The following is a 7,099-nucleotide window of genomic DNA, read 5'->3' on the forward strand; positions in this document are numbered from 1 at the left end:
AATATTAGTAATGCTGATGTTAATATTAATATTAATACTAATGTTAATAACAGTAATGAGAGTAATAATACTATTAATAATATTAGTAAAGATGAGAAAATAAATGCATTAAATTTCATATCTATATTTTATCTATAATAATATAACTAACATTGATATTAAGTATCAATATTAATATTAGTATTATTAATAATGATGAAAATAATAATAATATTACTATAACAACTATATTTTATCTTGTTACTAATATATTATTAACTATGTAATATTTAATAATCATATACTATATTATATAATAACGTTTGTTGAATAATTATACATAAAATTTATATATATTTGTATATAGATTCATTTTTAATTACACTTACTTATTTTATATCTTATTTTACATATTTAATTTAATGGTTTAAAATATATTTTATAATTTCAATTTACTATATACTTACATTTATATATATATCCACTTATTTATTTATAACTTAATTGTTCGCGAATTATCGGGAATTGGTCGAGGTTAAATGAATGTATGAACACATTTCAAAGTTTTTGAGATTTTAACATTACAGACTTTGCTTATCGTGTCGGAAACATATAAAGATTAAAGTTTAAATTTGGTCGGAAATTTCTGGGTCATCACAGTACCTACCCATTAAAGAAATTTCGTCCCGAAATTTGATAGAGGTCGTCATGGCTAACAGTAAGAATGTTATTATGACGAATTATGAGTTGATAAATAGAGTTTTATCATCATTGAATAATATGGATAAAACCATTTGATTTTGTGAAGAGTACTAGTGAAGCTATCACTAAAGAGTGAAAGGAGTAGGTATAGATTCGTCATATCTTTTGACGTAGATAGGATTGATTTCCAAGTTCAAGAGATTTGAAGAAAATCTTCGTAATAAGATTTGATTCTTCGGTAATCAAGGGAATTAGGATCCGCTTTAAATGCGATCATCTGTTTTGATTTCCTGTTGGATATTTTACTATAAATCCACCCCCTTCGTTTCCTTATAACTCACACCTTCTATTCTTTCCCAAATTATATTTCTACAACATTCGTCAATATGCTCCATCCAATTCTATTTCTGGATATATTCCTGACCTTTGTATTTGTCATACTTCTTTTTCATCCACCACCGGAGGAAGCTATTTTCTTCTACCATTACCTTGGGGTTATAGTGTTTTTCATCCTCCCGTACCTTTACGTGGCATTACGTATTGATATGAACGGTTTGTAGTTTATGTGTCGTTGTCGAACTTTATATTTTCTTTTATATTCAAGAGTTCTATACTTTTGTCTCCTCTTCCCGACTTCTAGTCAAGCGAATAATGGTCCGGAATTTGTAGGTATGGGTTTTGAAATGAACATAGTTAATGTTCTAAGAAGGAAATCGTGATGGCACGATCTGAATTTGGTAAATTACCAGAATATCCGAAAAGATAGAAGTATCAAGAAGATATGTTCTTGATATGTTTATAGATTGGACAGAACGTAAGAGTCATGTAACATGGCACATGATGACGTTATGATCTGTGAATCATCACGTTCCATTTAGAAACTCAGCATGACTTACTGTAATATAATCACGTTGATCAAGTGTCATTATATTATACTAACTCATGCATCAGTTCCCAACATTACTTCAATAACATTCATATTTTAAGCTCGAAAGTTTACAGAATATAGAAACTAACTGTTTCTATATGATGTAACACTGATAACACGAAGAGATTGATGATTTCAGATAAGAATAATTATAAAAATATCTTCAGAAATATGGAGGATATTTATAATGAAAGATACGATGATATCTTAGAATTTCTAATATCGATGGATGATGAAGAAGATTTATCCGTAAGGGTTTAGATTCGGAAGCAAGGTATTCGCTAAAGACCTCATCAGAAACAGAATCATTTGGATTCTTTGAAGTCAAACTTATTCTTTGTGATTTGTCCACGGCTTCCTTCATAGTTTTGCATAATCCGCTTTTCGGTACTAAATTTTCTATTGAATGTTATCAATATAATGATACACAGGAAACACGAGGAGGTATATAATTTTGGACGAGAATATTTATGAAAATATCCTCATAAATATCGAAGATATTGATGATGATATTTTGGAATTTGTAAGTTCGATGGTTGATGGGGAAAGATTTTTCCGCAAGATTTTAACATGACTTCGGAGCAAGATATTCTCTAACGATTTCAACGGATCCAGAATTATCTGGATTCTTTGAATATAGGGTATGGTCCTTGTATTTGTCCTTGGTCTCCTTCGTGATTAGCTCAATCCGTTTTCCAGTTCCAACTTTTCTGAGCTTTTCCAACATACTATTCTTTATCATCGAACTTCCGATGATTAAGGTCATTTACGGTTGTCTATGGTTTATGCTGCTTCATTCAACATTTTCAACATTCATAGTATTGATTTATGACTGAGTGCTTTTCAGAATTTCAGAATGAGAGATCATAATTCTAAAAGATAAATGTCATACAAATAACTGTTGATGTAGATATGCTGTGAGTTTTCAAAGTACTGATTGCTGATTCCCGGTAATTGTTATGGCAGTTCTCATTATAATATGCGGATGAGTATACGATAGGGTTTCAATGAATAAATATAATGATTTGTCAGAGAGATTTATGCCAAGAAGCAACGAGGTTGTTGGTACGTCTGCTGGTAATATGGTGGAATATAAAAGAATTCTCTGGTATCAAAAGGGTAATCGTATATATTAGGATTATAATAAGGCTACTTCGAATGACAAGTCGAAGTTGACTTGCTGGAGCTGTGACAAAATTGGCTACTTTGAAAAGGGATAGCAAAGTTATTTTTGTTAATAAATGCCAAAGGATCTGACGCGGCTACGTGTTAAACTTTTACTCAATTGCCGAGAGTTTCTTAGGTGCATAACTATATGCATAATTCTTTTCTTCTGTAGATGAAATGTCGTTGGTTCATCCTCTCGATTGAGGTGTTTTCAAGAATCATGAAAAGTTTGAACGCAGATTATAATCGTCGAGATACTAATGAAGTTTAGAATGAAATCAAGTGGCAAACTTGAAGAATTGTTTAGTTTCATATGTTATAATCAATATTTTAATTCATTTTAATTGTCCAATGTTGATAGTCCTCAATTGATAGTCCACAGTTAGCAGTGTACAAATAATAATTCATATATAGTTTACTATATAATATTCGAATTAATTAATACATATCGTGACCCGTGTACATGTCTCAGACTCGATCACAACTCAAAGTATATATATTATTATAGAATCAACCTCAACCCTGTATATAGAACTCGATCATTACTGCATATAGAGTGTCTATGGTGATTCCAAATAATATATATAGATGCGTCGATATGATATGTCAAAACCTTGTATACGTGTCCCGATATTTAAAGTGCGTAAAATAAATAACAGAAATTAAATAACGATAAATTAAGTGCATAAAGTAAATAACAGAAATTAAATAACGATAAATTAAGTGCGTAAAGTAAATAACAGAAATTAAATAACGATAAATTAAGTGCGTAAAGTAAATAACAGAAATTAAATAAAAATAAATAAAATTGCGAGAATTAAATTGCGATAAAATAAATTGCGATAAATAAAATGTAATACGGAATTAACATTTAGCTAGGAACAGTTAGCTAGGATTTTGTTAGCGTGGATTCTTAACAAAATTTCATATTGTTAATTAGTCTGTTTCTAATCAATTTTTATTGTGTCCATTTTTCTTCATTATGCCACTTGTTGGATTCTGATATGTCAAAATCCTAATATGAAATTGAATTTGAATGAAAATAGTTATTCTTTAGTGAACGGATACGTATATCGGTGGATGTAAGTAGGATAGTATATGACTGTTGAAACAAATTCGAAGATTGTACAATGTAACTTATTAATGTGAAATTTAAATATTCCTCGGGTATTACCTACCAGTTAAAATATTTTCACTATTAACAGTTTGTACAAGAGAATTTTTAATTACAATCTTTATGAAAACATATATATATATATATATTTTCTTCAGATGTATACATGGATTTAATGAGTTAATATGATATTAAACTCATTTGCTTTTCGGTTGGAACTAGAATAAATAATCTCTAAAACTTTAGAGATTACATATTCGTCATATCGAACGAAGATAAATGAGGTAGAATGGTACGTAGAACGAAGATCATACTCAGAGTACAGATGATGATATTGAAGCATGGATTGTTGATGGTACCGGTGCTGTTATTGATGGTACTGTTGGTGCCGGTGATGTTGCTGAAGCTGGTACATTTTGCACCATATTCTCCGAATTGATTATTCGAGCGCGAAGTTCGTTGACTTATTACTCCAGGATGATTGTCGATCGGAACGAGTGGATGAATAAGGTTCAGAATTGTAGATAGAATATAATCGTTTCGAGATACTCTGGAAATGAGGCTAAAAATGGTGTTTCGAATAGGTTCGTCGGTAAATGTTTCAGGTTCTTCGCCAAGTGGTGAATTCGGCTGACGGAAAGGATCACCTTCTTCTTGTCTCCAATGATTAAGTAGACTACGAACCCATCAAATGAATTGGTTGATTCATTCTGGTGACTCTGCTTTCAGAGCTTAGTTGAAACTCCATATCGGAATAGCTGTCGGAATCCAAGGAATTCGATTTGGTTGAGGGATTCATCTCGTACTATCAGATGAAGGATTTTCGATAAGAAATAGATTATAGAATGTAGATTAGTACCCTTCAATACATAATTTACATATGCATGTATAATACTAAAATCCCATAAGTTACGGAGGAATCTACGGAAGCTGTCAGGCAAAGGTAACAATAACAGGTACGCTAAAATATGAATTGTCAGATACGCTAAGATATGAATTGTCTATACACTATTCATGCAGTCAATGCAGTAAAACGTGTCTAGACTAAGAATAATGAGCAGGTAATTTTCTAAGGATGATAAGCAGATGATTTTCGACAAAAATGATAAGCAAAACTTTTGACATGCAGACACGGTCGAAGTCCAGACTCACTAATGCATCCTAACGACTATCATTTAGACACACCAATGCAAGACCTGGTTCGCTAAGACCTCCGCTCTAATACCAACTGTGAAGACCTGCCCTAATCCATCCGGACGAAGTCCATATCGATTATAAACGATTCACAACAGTTGATTACATCGTGAGGTACTTGACCTCTATATGATACATTTTACAAACATAGCATTCGTTTTTGAAAAGACAACCTTTCATTACATCGAAAGTTGATGGCATGCATACCATTTCATAATATATCTAACTATAATTGACTTAATAATAATCTTGATGAACTCAATGACTCGAATGCAACGTCTTTTGAAATATGTCATGAATGACTCCAAGTAATATCTTTAAAGTGAGCAAATGCACAGCGGAAGATTTCTTTCATACCTGAGAATAAACATGCTTTCAAGTGTCAACCAAAAGGTTGGTGAGTTCATTAGTTAAACATAAATAATCATTTCATTATTTTTAATAGACCACAAGATTTCATATTTCCATTTCTCATAAACATACGTCCCATGCATAGAGACAAAAATATCATTCATATGGATTGAACACCTGGTAACCAACATTCACAATATGCATATAAGAATATCCCCATCATTCCGGGATCCTCCTTCGGACATGATATAAATTTCGAAGTACTAAAGCATCCGGTACTTTGGATGGGGCTTGTTGGGCCCGATAGATCTATCTTTAGAGTTCGCGTCAATTAGGGTGTCTGTTCCCTAATTCTTAGATCACCAGACTTAATAAAAAGGGCATATTCGATTAGATAATCCAACCATAGAATGTAGTTTCACGTACTTGTGTCTATTTCGTAAAACATTTATAAAAGCGCATGTATTCTCAGTCCCAAAAATATATATTGCAAAAGCATTTAAAAAGGGAATAATGAAACTCACCTAATGTATTTTGTAGTAAAAATACATATGACTATATTGAACAATGCAGGGTTGGCCTCGGATTCACGAACCTATGTCATTTGTATATATATTAAAACATATACTTGTAATGAACAAATATATATTATTAGTGATATAATTTTTATATTATTAATTTATATATTTCATTATTACTATATAAAAATATAACTTTTGTTATGTTATATGTATCACATATTTTATATGTATATATTTCATTTGTTTGTTAAAATAGTAATTGTAGTAATACTAAAATAATATTTGTAATGTTAAAAATGATAATATTGATGATACCTAATATTACTAATAACAATAATAGTATTAATAATCTTAGTGATAAATATAACGGTATAATAATAACTATAAAGATATTACTCTTCACCATTAATGATGGTTTTGATAATAAATCTCATAATATTGATAATTATAGTAGTTTTTAATAGAATGAAAAATTTAGTAATAATGGAAATAATTATTTCGATAATAATACTTAATATTTAATGATACCAATAATTTTAGCTATTTTAATGACAATAATAATAATAATAATAATAATAATAATAATAATAATAATAATAATAATAATAATAATAATAATAATAATAATAATAATAATACTTATTCTATTAATTATAACTAAGTTAATAATAATGATAATTTTAGCATTAACTAATAATACTAGTAATAGCAATTAGTTATAACAATAATTATATCAATCATAATAATAAAAAGAATAATAACAATAATAAAAATATTAATCTTGAAGACTACCTCAACAAGCTTAAAAAAGAATAGCTGCTCACGCCCAGACTCGAACCCCCGACCTCTCGAACACCCGTCATTACCTCAAACCAGCTGGGCTGTTGCCCATTTTTCGAAGTATACAGAACCCGATACTATTTAACCCGTAATTTATTTATTTCATTTTCGTCTTCCTCATAAGAGATATCGACCAGGAACAAATCACCATCAAATTATTGAGTTGAGGTTTTAACTAAGATTGAAAATTAGTTATAACTAACCTGTTTCGAATACGCTTGTTCAACAGACAACAAAAATAAACAAAAATAAAAAATAAAAAAATAATAAACTTGCTGTAACCGTTCGTTTGAAGAACTCATG

Source organism: Rutidosis leptorrhynchoides, chromosome 3 (assembly GCF_046630445.1).
Source record: "Rutidosis leptorrhynchoides isolate AG116_Rl617_1_P2 chromosome 3, CSIRO_AGI_Rlap_v1, whole genome shotgun sequence".
Classification (NCBI taxonomy): domain Eukaryota; kingdom Viridiplantae; phylum Streptophyta; class Magnoliopsida; order Asterales; family Asteraceae; genus Rutidosis; species Rutidosis leptorrhynchoides.